Source organism: Peromyscus eremicus, chromosome X (assembly GCF_949786415.1).
Source record: "Peromyscus eremicus chromosome X, PerEre_H2_v1, whole genome shotgun sequence".
Classification (NCBI taxonomy): domain Eukaryota; kingdom Metazoa; phylum Chordata; class Mammalia; order Rodentia; family Cricetidae; genus Peromyscus; species Peromyscus eremicus.
Window position 1 is genome coordinate 99,831,360 of NC_081439.1, and position 12,531 is coordinate 99,843,890.

Here is a 12,531-nt window from a genome sequence, read left to right on the forward strand (position 1 = left end):
GTTGGACCTCCTGGCGACTGCGAAAGCCCGGGCTTCGCAACCAGGAAGAGTTCTCTTTTTGCCCCGGGGGCCAGTAGTACAGGTTACTAACTATCCAATCAAGAGAATGTTATCCTGGCTCCCATTTGACCTCCTGCTGCTATGAAGTGCAAAACAGAGAAGTTAGGTGAGAGATGAGCAGGATGTGTTTGCAGGGAAGGCACTGTCCTTGGGATGCCCGCGAGACTCTCCAAGTTGCAGCTTTGCCTTGGTGAATTATCTTCCTAGGAAAGGTGTGATGGTCAATTGTGCCAACAGACTTATATTGAAGAAGAAAAACTCTGGAGGCTTTGGAGAAATGTTTTTAGACTATCACTTGGTTACTTGGGGGGGGGGGTGCTTTTTCATGATTTTAATCCCAGTACTCTGGGGACAGAAGAAATGGATCTGTTCCAGGCTAGTCTGGTTTTACACAGTGATTTCTAGGCCAGACAGAACCACAGCGAGACAATCCCTTCTCAAGGCCTAGTAGTTCACACTAGGCACCTATTACTTGACAGAGAACAGAAATAAAGATTATCCATGAGGTCTTTTCCTTTGGGTTTTCATAGAAAGTGAATTTAGAGTCTGTCTTATTTGCATGGTCTACCTTTACTGAAGCTTTACTGGTGTAGATTGGGGTTTAGTAGTACTGTTAAGCCTTGTTAGTGCTGTTAAGTACTGTTGAGCCTGTGAGAATTGTCACATCTGTGCTGAGGTTCCTCACCTTTCTCTTGAACACATACACTTCTAATGTCGTCTCTGAATGATCAAAGGGTCAAGACCAGGCCTTGATCTCCATCTAGGAACTGTCGGTCAAGCAGCCCCTTCACTGGCATGTGGTCAGACTGGTCCTAAGGCATACAAGTTTTCTCAACATGTCCTGGTCACTCTGAGACTAGAAAGGATCCCAAAGATCCAATATCCCTATCCCCAGGCAGTTCCTTTTCTAGCGTGCCTGAGGAGGAGTTCTCCCACTGAAAGACATACCTCAGAATCTGGAACTATCTCTAACTAAATTTCCATATGTTGTTTCCTGCCCTTTGCTCTTTGCTGTGTAGCCCGAAACTGCTGGCGTCAAGGAGCACAGACCCTGAGAAATTTTACTCTCTAGTTCTGGTCAAGATTGCAAAGACACTCACTTCTGAATTGGTGGTGTGGCTTATTGCATGGAGCCCTTGCCTAGCATGCATAACACTATTCATGACTACTCCTCAGCACAGTATAAAGGCAGCCCGGAGTCTGAGGTTTTAATGCCTGTAATCTTAGCATTCAGAAGGTAGAGGCAGAAAGAGCAGAACTTCATCTTCAGCTACAGTTTATTTGAACCTAGCTTGGGACACATGCACACTGTCTAAAAAAAAAAAATCCATCTCCTCCCCCAAATTCCAATATCTCCATTTTCAAATGTGGTTCTGGGCAATGGGACTTGATTTAATTTTTGAATTCACTGATACATGCTCCTTGTCTTAACACGTGATCTTTCCTCAAAAATGTTCCTAGGATGTTTGAAAAGAGAAGTGCATTTTACTGCTTGTGGTTACAATATACATAGGAGTTATAGCTGGGTAGACTATTGATTGCTTTTCTCTCTTGGCAGCTTGCATTGCACCTTCTGAGACTAGGAAAGCCAGTCCTGGGTGGGGGAGGGGAGGCTTCCAGGTCAGTTCCAGCTGTATTATTCCTCCAAGTCCTGTGTGTGAAGTGTGTCATGTCTCCAGCAATACGGACTAACTGTCAGTTCTGGGAGGCCACTAAAAGCAACAGCAGTAGCCAGATGATTCTCAGATCTTTTCACTCTCTCCAACTGCCCTCCCTGGCCAACAACTTGAAATAGGGTTTCTCATGCCTGGTACTGGGGGTTTTGTTATATAGTCTATGCCTCTTGGGGGGAGCACTGTCAGCCCGAGTGGGATAACTTAGCTTAGCGCGCACACACACACACACACACACACACACACACACACACACACTCTAAGCGTATGTATGTGTGTTTATACACATAGACTTACATGTATTAAGTGTAATTTTAGGTAAATAATTCCTTTTTTTTTTTCAGACATCATTAGTGTTGTTTTACTCTCTCTCTCTCTTTATTGACCTTCCTCCCAACTCCCATTTCCCTCTTCAAATCATTTGGGTAGCGCTGTTCTCTTCTCTAGTGCTACCCCCTCTCCATGGTCCCTTTTTACTTTGCTGCTTTCTGGTTATGTACGAACATCTGAAGGTTTGGAACTATGATTCTCACATGAGGGAGACCATGCTACGTTTGTCTTTCTGGGTCTGGGTTATCTCACTCTATATAATTTTCTAGTTTCATCCACTGCAGATTTCATAATTTTATTTTTTCTTTACGGCTGAGTACTATGGTATAGTGTGTATGTACCACATTTCCACAATCCATTCATCACTTGAAGGACATCTAGGTTGTTCCCATTTCCAAGTTATTATGAATAGGGTAACAGTTATCACGGCTGAACACATTTCTGTGGAATAGGATGTTTTGGACATGTGCCAAGGAGTAGCTGGGTCATCTGGTGGATTTCGTTTTACCTTTTGGAGACTTCTCCAAACTGATTTTCAGAGTGGCCACATCTACAGTGAGCAAACCTTCCCCTTTTCCCTAGAGTTACCAGTCTTTGTTGTCGCTTCGTTTCTGGAGTTCAGCCATTCTGATGGGGCAAGATGAATCTCAAAGTAGTTTTCATTGGTATTTTTGTAATTGCTAAGGATGTTGAACACTTTTTGAGGTTTTCTTTAATCAGTTTTTATTTCTTCTTCTGAGAACTCCCTGTCTAGATCCATAGCCCATTTTTTTTTTTTAAATAGGGTCATTTGTTTTCTTGAATTTAGCGGTTTTATTAGTTTGTTGAGTGCTTTGTACATTATGGCTAGTAATTGTTCTTCAGATATACTGCTGGCAAAGATTCTCATTCACTTTAAGGGCTTCCAATGCAATCCAAATCAAAATCCCCACATTCCTCACAGAATTAGAAAAAAAGTTTTGATTATTTCTTTTGCTGTAAGAAGGTTTTTCATTTTATGAGTTTCCATTTGTCAATCATTGGTCTTAATTCCTGAGCAAATGGAGCCCTATTCAGAAAGTCCTCTCCTATGCATCTTGTAGGTATCTTGCAGGGTTTCATACTGAGGCCTTTAGCAATTTAGTCCGTTTGGTATTAATTTTTGTTCCATTGGAGAGGTCTTCTTTGATTCGGTTTATTCGTAGACAGTTTATTTTCTTTGGGGCCAATGTAAATGGAGCGTGTCCTTGATCTCTTTCTCAGCATGTTTGTTGGTGGTGTATAGAAAAGGCTACTGGTTTTGTAGTTTTGTTTGAGACAGAGTTTGATTGTGTAGCCCTGGCTGTCCTGGATCTCACTCTGTAGACCAGGCTGGCCTCGGACTCACACAGATCTTCCTACCTCTGCCTCCTGAGTGCTGGGACTAAAGGCATGTGCCACCACCATCTGGCCTGGTTTTGTAATTTGATTTTGTATCCTACTACTCTGTTGATATACATACATACATACATATATATACATATATATGTATATATGTATATATATATATATATATATATATATATATATATATATATATATGCCTGTATTTGGCTTGCAAGTATTTTTTTTCTTTTATTCCCATAAAAAGTTCAGGTAATGCAATTGCAGTAGCCATCTCTAAACCCAGAGCTGGGTGTGGGTGGAGATACAAAGACCCCAGGGCTAACTGGCTGAACTGGGGAATGCCAGGTTCATTGAGAAACTTTGTCTCAAAAAGTAAGGTAGAGAACAGGAGGTGGTGGCGCACGCCTTTAATCCCAGCACTCAGGAGGCAGAGGCAGGTGGATCTCTGTGAGTTCGAGGCCAGCCTGGGCTACAGAGTGAGTTCCAGGACAGCCGGGGCTACACCAGAGAAACCTGGTCTGGAACCCCCCACCCCCAACAAAGAGGTAGAGAACAATTGAGAAAGACACCTGATATGGATATCTGGCTTCCACATCCATAAACACACACGCACACCCCACCAACACACACAGCACCGTAAAGAAAAATCAATAATATTTGGAAGTAAGGTATTACCTCCCTATTTTAATATCAGTTTATATGATTTTGAAGTGATCTTTGATTCACTGAAGTCTTTTGCCTAGAATTAAGTTTTGTCTGTTATCAAGATTTTGGGACATTTCTTTGGATTTTACTTGTCTGTTTGTATGTTTTTCTAGATTTTTCTTTTAAAATACCTTTGTTTTATATATATTGGGATTTTGTCTGCATGAATGTCTGTGCACCATGGGCATGCAGTACCTGAGCAGTCTAAAAGATGGGAGAGAGGGTGGATGTCCTGGGACTAGAGTGTTGCCATGTGTTTGGAGTGTGTGAGCAAGATGGTCTCTGATTTTTTTTTAAACTTTTATTGATTCTTTGTGGATTTCACATCATACATTACAATCCCACTTGTCTCCCTGTCCCATCACATCTGCCCTCTGCCTTTGTAACCTCCCTCTAAAAACAAAACTCAATTTAAAAGAACAAACAAAACAAAGAAACAAAACAAAAAAGGAGCAGAATCTTGTCGTGGAAGCTGTGGTGTGGCCCTTTGAGTCACACAGTTTGCCCTTTACTCCATTCTTCTTTACTTGCACGTGTTCATTGCCACAAGTCACTGGTCTGGTTTGAGGCGTCTGGTTTCTGCTACACCACTGATAATGGGCCCTCACTGGGGCTCCTCTTGGATTTCTTGTTGTTGTCCTGTGTCATAGAGATCCTGCTGATTTGAATCTATAGGTTTGTCCCCTTGATATGCTCTAACAGTTCATAGATTCTGTGGATGTTGGGGTGGGCCAACAGAGCCCTGGTTCTGGGCCTGGGTGGTAGCTGGGTTGGTCAGCCTGCCAATTTTCCCTCATCATCGCTACCCCAATGAGCCTTCCAGCACTGCCTCGGACAGCTCATCCAATTCAGCCTGCAGCAAGGAGTGGGAGCCATTTCTCCTGCTCTCAGGCCCTCAGACCCAGCTCACTCACATTCACCCCACCAGGGTCTGTTCTACTGTTTTGCCCAGGCAAGGTGCGGGGGCCTCTCTCCGGATTACTGTAGGGAAATACAGGGATGGGAGTAGCTCTCCTGCTTTTATGCCCTCAGGGCTGGCTCACCTGCACACCGGACACAACAGGGTCAGCTGTAGTGTGCTGCCCCGGTGGGGTGCAGGGCATGCTCTCCTGTGTGCTGCAGCAGGTGAGGGCAGGACCAGCTCTCTCACTCATGACCCTGGGGCTAGCTCTCTCTCCTAGCAAGGGGTGGAGCAGGGAGGGCATCTTTCCCTCATCTGCCATGCGATGGGCAGGGTCAGCTCTGTTGCTCTCACACCCTCAGGGCTAGCTTACCTGAGTCCCTGACAACAGGGTCAGCGCTAGTGTGCTGTCTTTGTATATTTGTATCATAAAAGTCACTTTTGAAACTGAGGCTTTCTGCTGGATGCCTGCATGTTAGCTATGTGCTCTAGGTCCCGAGAGCAGACATCACCCCAAGCCTCTCTTTTCACTTACATGAAGGACGCCACTCTTGCCTCTCTTGGGAGCATCAGTCTGTGTTTCCAGGATGAGAAGTGAGGGGCGGAGCACAGCAGGAGGTGCAGGCAGCTGGGGTCTGAGTCTGACAGAGCAGCTGCTGAGGAATTCCAGCCATGCATGGGGTGGGGTGAGTGTCAACTTCTGCATCAATAATGAAATCACTGGGACTATGAGCTTTGGGAGTGGAGACATCCTGCTTCTTCTCAGTGTCTTTCCACATCATCTGTGACTCTGGAAGATTCCAGGCACAAAGAGCCACAGGTAGATACAATAATGTAGGACGCTGGGGGTTTCTTGAATTTTTAAGGGGTATCTCATTTACAGGAACTATTTAAGAAGTTACAATATTGATAAAATAAAGATTTCAAGTATTAGTCTCATTCTGAAATCACAAGAAATGTATACTTTGAGAAGATATTTTTTTCTTTCTTTTTTTCTTTTCTTTTCTTTTTTTTTTTTTTTTTGATTTTTCGAGACAGGGTTTCTCTGTGTAGCTTTGTGCCTTTCCTGGATCTCGCTCTGTAGACCAGGCTGGCCTCGAACTCACAGAGATCAACCTGCAAGAAGATATCTTAAGTGTCAGTCAGCTTGTGCTCTGGGGAAGAGGGACAATATGCCTACTGGGTTCGGGTTGGGGGACAATAGAGAGAAGCCTTATTACGGCCTGGAGAGGATGGGTTCTTCTTTTCCCTTTGAAGCAGCAAGACTTCTGAGAGAGTGGCTGAAGAGCCCTCTGTATGCCATGGAAAGGGATAGAAGAGAAGAGTTTGTGGAGCAGCCTAAATGAAAAGACGCTGTGCTGCTTCCCAAGAATCCTATGAATGGCCTATAAGGAAGTTTCTCAGAGATCAGGGTTGAAATAAAATTCTGAGTATGGCCAGAATCAGCTCTGTCTAGATAAACACTTTCTCTCCCCAGGGTCTTGTCCCACCTCTCTTATATATTTTTGGTTCTAAATGGTAGGAGAAGGGGTGAGCCCAGCATGATAGGTGAACAAAAAAGAATGTGTGGGTCAGTGAAAACCTACTATGCAACTTGGAAAGGTCTTGTGATATAAAAGGCCTGCCTAAGGTAGAATAGCAGTTTCATCTCATGCAAGGAGGCCTTGTTAGTCCGTCTAAAGGAAATTTCCTTGATAGCTTACACATATACTTTACTAAACCAGAAGACACATGAAGCATACTTATTGTGAATCCATAATCTTTATTGAAATACAAGTGCTTTGGAGATAAGAGTATAATAATAAATTATTGGTGGCAGAGCAAAATGTCATCTGTATCTGGCACCTGGGTGAGAGTGGCACTCTAGGGCTCCCCCACAATCTTCAGAGAAAGATGTTCTGGGAAGCAGGAGGAGAACCCCTGAGTGTTTATAGCCTCTTATATCTCCTGTATTGTTCTCTCCTCTTCCGAAACCATCTCTGCAATGAGTGAGAAAAAGGAATTGGTTCAGTGTAGTAAACTTAAAGGACCACAACTGAAAAACATATCATGTACCCTTGCATATCAGTGATAATTTAGATCGCACAGAAGATCCTGCTGTCTCACTACTCTAATGCTGTGTGGGGCTGAGGGGCTGGAACAGAGTCCAGTGCTTGCCTAGAATGTGGGAGGCCCTTGTTTCCACCCCAGAGCTGCAAAATAGTCCCAGGAAAAGTGTTCAAAGGTTGCATGCCTTGTTTCCCTCTGTACTGCAATGCACCCTGGAGAACGTTAACAGCATTTTCAGGTGGCTACACCAGTGCCTATATCAGCTTTATGAGTCCTGGATTCAGTCTGTGAGCTATCACCTCACTCAAATTGCTCCTGTAAGAGTAGAATTTATGCTTCATTTTTAGTGTTTCAAGTAGTTCAGGGCCGTGGAGGCCCCAGCTACACTAATTTGAATCCTTTGTATGTCACAAACCCAGTATGACTCCACAGAGAAACCCTACCTAAAGGACATCAGCATTACAAGGAATTGCACAGTTATATACCAAATGTATATATTTATTTATCTATATGTAATTAATATAAATGTATATATACTATATTGTAGCTAAAGTTTTCTCCAGTCCTGCCTGGCCCACGGTCAGGACAAATCTCTCTCACCCGTCAGGCCCACAGCCGCTCAGACCCAACCGAATAAACACACAGAGACTTATATTGCTTACAAACTGTATGGCCGTGGCAGGCTTCTTGTTATCTAGTTCTTCTATCTTAAATTAACCCGTTTCTATTAATCTATACCTTGCCACATGGTTCGTGGCTTACCAGTACTTTATATCCAGCTCCTCATCGTGGCGGCTGGCAGCATCTCCTCTCTCTCAGCCTTCCACTTCCCAGACTTCTCTCTCTTTGTCCCGCCTATACTTCCTGCCTGGCTACTGGCCAACCAGTATTTATTTATCAATCAATCATAGCAATACATTCACAGCATAGAGACCATCCCACAACACTATATACCTATTTTATAAGTTAAAAAGTGTATGTTTGTAACTTATCCATAGGATATACGTATATGTAACGTATATGTGTGTATGGAGTAAAAGTAGTTTGTTTCTTTAGGAAGTTATGTTCCATTTTGAAATGTGCCCTTTCTGTAGGGAGGCTTCCTTATTCTGTTTCTACTCACAAAGACCATAAAGCTCAAAAGTCATTCTGAGGGGAATGCAGAAATGCTCAGTGCTTAAGAGCCCTTGTGGCTCTTGCAAAGGACCAGAGTTTGGGTCCTAGCACCTATCGTGAGTGGATCACAACTACCTGTGACTCCAGCTTGAGGGCATTTATGGCATCTTCTGGATTCTTTAGGTATTTGCACACATGTTGTATATGTACACAGAGACATACACATAATAAAATTAGAAAAGTAAATCTTAATAATCATTTTGAAACAGTGTTATGTCAACAACAAAATAATTTCATGGATAAGATAAAAGAGCCCAAGACATAAACCAAGTTCTAGAATGGCTATCCTGCCAAATGACTTTCTTCAGTTTACTGACCTTCACTGTGGCTTCACTCACACCCATCCATCTGGCTAGTTGTTTTCTGAGGGTAAAAATGGCAGATGTTCAGTATTTAGCATTATAGATGAAATAATATGTGAAGGACATTTTATATTTATTTTAAAATGTTAGTCCTATCACCTAACTTCTGTGACATTCACCTTGAAGATTTTGAAGCTTTAAACAAATTCTACAAGCAATTTTATTTTATTATTAATATGCCATTTATAGACATGAAAACCCATGCATGTCCCCAATAAGCAATTTTAAAAGCACCAACACAGACACCAACGACCTCAAAAGATATGCTCGTAACACTGAGTGTGTTGGTATAGGAGACTTTGCCTCTAAAAACAAAAGAAAACAAAACAAAGAGAAAAGCTTACAAAGCAAATATATACACAAAACCCTGTGTGAGGCCCTTTGTCAGGACAGAAGGATAAACTCAAAAGAAGATGGATAAATAAAGAGCACATGAGGGTTTCTAATGAGGACATCCAATGTGCTGATCATTGGGGGAAATTGAATATTACATTTATTTTAATTGTGTGTGTGTGTGTGTGTGTGTGTGTGTGTGTGTGTGTGTTTGTGCACGCCCGTGTGCTCCAGCACCATAGTAAACATGTGCAGGTTAGAGGACACCATGGATATGAATTCTGAGGATGGAACTCAGGTTCTCCAGCTTGGTGGCAAGTGCTTTTACCCGCTGAACATCTCACTAGCCCTGGGAAATAAAATATTTAAACCACAACAAACAGAAAAAGAAAATTAAAAAAAAAAAAACCTCCACAATACCAGCAGTCCCTTCCAGAATTCCCAGAATGAGGGAGGCTCAGGTTCCAGGCCAGCCTGGACTACAGAGTGAGATCATCCATTAGAAAACAAGACTAAACAGAAAAAAACCCAGGTAAGCTGGAGTATGCCTTAGATTTCAGCCCAATATTAAATATCATTTTTATGGATTCTTTTTGGTGGAAAAGGTGGCAAAAAAGGGAGGTCAAAAATAGCAGGAGAAAGTTGGGGGGCCAGGCTTGGCCAATCTCAGCACTTGGGAAACAGAGGTGGGTGAGTCTCTGTGGGTTTGAGTCCAGTATGCTTTACTGGCCTCAAATGTGAGTTCCAGGTCAGGAAGGGATTCATAGTGAGACTATAGAGGTGGGGGTTAAGGAGAAAAATGTTCCAATGAGTTTATAATTATAAAAACTAAAAGAAAATACACGATGTACAGATTTATTAAAACTTTTAACAAGTGCAGGATGTCACTCTGTACTATCCCAACCATACCTCAGCCTTGTACATCTCTTTTAAAAGGACCTTACTAATATAGCAGACATAACCTGAAGTTTTCCACTTGATTTATTTACATATTGTATGAAAATACCTTCATTCAAATTTTGCATGACTCTTACCCCTGCCCTAGAATCATAGTGCAGAAGACAGGATCCAGAAGCCTGAATTTTCCAAGGGACTAGCTGACAAGATGGCAAAGTGGGAAACTGTGCTTGCCTGAAAGCCTGATGATCTGAGTTTGATGTTCCCGGATCTACATGATGGATCATATAACTTATTCCTGTAAGTGTCCTCTGGCATCCACATGTGCCAAATGGTGCGTGTACACACACACACACACACACACACACACACACACACTCACTCACTCACTCACTCACTCACTAACACACACCAACAAATAAATGAAGTTAAAAAATATGTAATTTTTAAAAACGAGGGCATGTGGGGGACCAGAGAGAAGGTCAACAGTCATCATGGACCAGCGCGTGCTCCCCTCAAATAGGACACCAGGCTCCGCAAAATCCTCACCTTGCTTCTATGCTGATGAAGTAATTGATCTGGAAAATACGCTCCAGTTCCTCCAGCTGCCACTGGGTGAATCTATGGCGTAGGCGACGTCGAGGCACTTGCCTTGGCACAGACTGCACTCTCTCACTCTCCATACCCTCAGGAATCAGCTCCTTTGGTTGCTGCTCACTCTCCTGGCCTCCTCCAGCTCCACCATCTTCCTGGTTCATGTCGTTATCTACGAGGCCTGCAGCTCCAGCAGCAGTGTGGCCTTCTCCACTTAATTCCTTTTCTCTTTCCCCTTCTGCCGCTGTGGCTCTCCACCCTGGCTCACGCTGTCCACTCTCTTTCTCATTTCTTCCCTCTTTAGCTGGTAAAACCTTCGTACCTGGAAGTGGGGAAGCAAGAAGATGAGGCATCTGGGAGGGGGCCCAGTCGTTAGCTGGTAAAACCTTCGTACCTGGAAGTGGGGAAACAGGAAGGTGAGGCACCTGGGAGAGGGCCCAGTGTAGGTGTGAAATTGCAGCGAAGCCAGAAGTGTGTGGAACCGTTACTCTTATGGAGATTGTTAAACCACCATTCCCAACTGATTGCTGACCATTTCCTCCTATTTCCTCATCCTCATCAACTCCAAGATTGAACAAGTAGTTGATCTTGTAACACTCTATACCTTGGATGCTGTTCATTTTTGTTCTACATCTGTAGACTGAGCTGTAACCTCTTCTAGTTCCGTTATAGAGTAGAACTGTGACCCTTGACCTGGAAGAGATTTCTTCCAGCCTACTCCCCATTATTATGTGTCTAGTTATAGATGTACTGTCCTGGCTTCATACCCATTACCTGTTGCTGTGTATTGGGCCCTGAAGTACCCAAATGAGAGCAGTTTGATGCTTCAACGAGCAGGATGTGTTTTTAGGGAGGGCAAAGTTCCTGGGCAAGTAGAGATACTGAAATGGCTTTTTAAAAAAAAAAAAACAGGTGGCAAGAACATTACATTTTTATTTTGCATGACATTGTGACAAGACATCGTTGCCTATGAAGTTTACTCTTTTTTATTGTTAAGCAATTTTCTATTCATGTTACATACCAACCACATATCCCTCTCTCCTCCCTCCTCCTGCCCTCCAACCCCCCCCCATTCCCACCTCCTCCAAGGCAGGGTCTCCCATGAGGAGTCAGCAGAGTCTGGTACATTCAGTTGAGGCAGGTCCAAGCCCCTCCCCCCTGCACCATGGCTGTGTGAGGTGTCCCATCATATGCACTGGGCTCCAAAAAGCCCACTCATGCACCAGTGATGGATCCCAATCCCACTGCCTGGGGGGCTCCTAACCAGTTCAAGCTAAACAACTGTCTCGCCTATCCAGAGGGCCTAGTCCAGTACCGTGGGGGCTCTTCAGCTATTGGTCCACAGTTCATGAGTTTCCACTAGTTTGGATGGCTGTCTCTGTACATTTTCCCATCATGATTTTGATGCCCCTTGCCCACAGAATCCCTCCTCTCTCTCATCAGTTGGACTCCTGGAGCTTGGCCTGTCGCCCAGCCGTGGATCTCTGCAACTGCTTCCATCAGTCACTGGATGAAGGCTCTACGATGACAGTTACTGTGTTCATTAATCTGACTACTGGAGTAGGCCAGTTCAGGCACCCTCTCCACTATTGCTAGCAGTGTAAGGTGGGGTCATTCTTGTGGATTCCTGGGAACTTCCTTAGCACCCTGTTTCTCCCTATTCCCGTGGTGTCTTTATTTATCATGGTATCTCTTTCCTTGCTCTCCCACTCTGTCCCTGTTCCAGCTCGAACCTCCTGTTCCCTTATGTTCTCATCTCCCATCCCTTGCCCTCCATTAACCCCCCTCATCCCCAGTTTGCTCATGTAGATCTTACCTATTTCTTCTTTGCTGGGCGATCTATGTGTCCTTCTTGGGGTCCTCCTTGTTAGCTAGCTTCTCTGGAGCTGTGGATTGTAGTCTAGTTATCCTTTGCTTTACATCTAGTATCCACTTATGAGTGAGTACATACCATGTTTGTCTTTCTGAGTCTGGGTTACCTCACTCAGGATGATATTTTCTAGTTCCATCCATTTGCTTGCAAATTTCATTGTTTTTTTACTGCTGAGTAATACTCCATTGGATAAATGTCTCACATTTTCTTTAT

At 43.6% G+C, this 12,531-nt stretch overlaps 1 pseudogene; it reads right to left on the bottom strand.

The window, feature by feature from the left end:
* Positions 1 to 6,962: 6,962 nt before the first annotated feature.
* LOC131899867 (rhox homeobox family member 1-like) lies at positions 6,963 to 11,216 on the bottom strand (annotated as a pseudogene).
* Between the last annotated feature and the right edge of the window lie 1,315 nt (positions 11,217 to 12,531).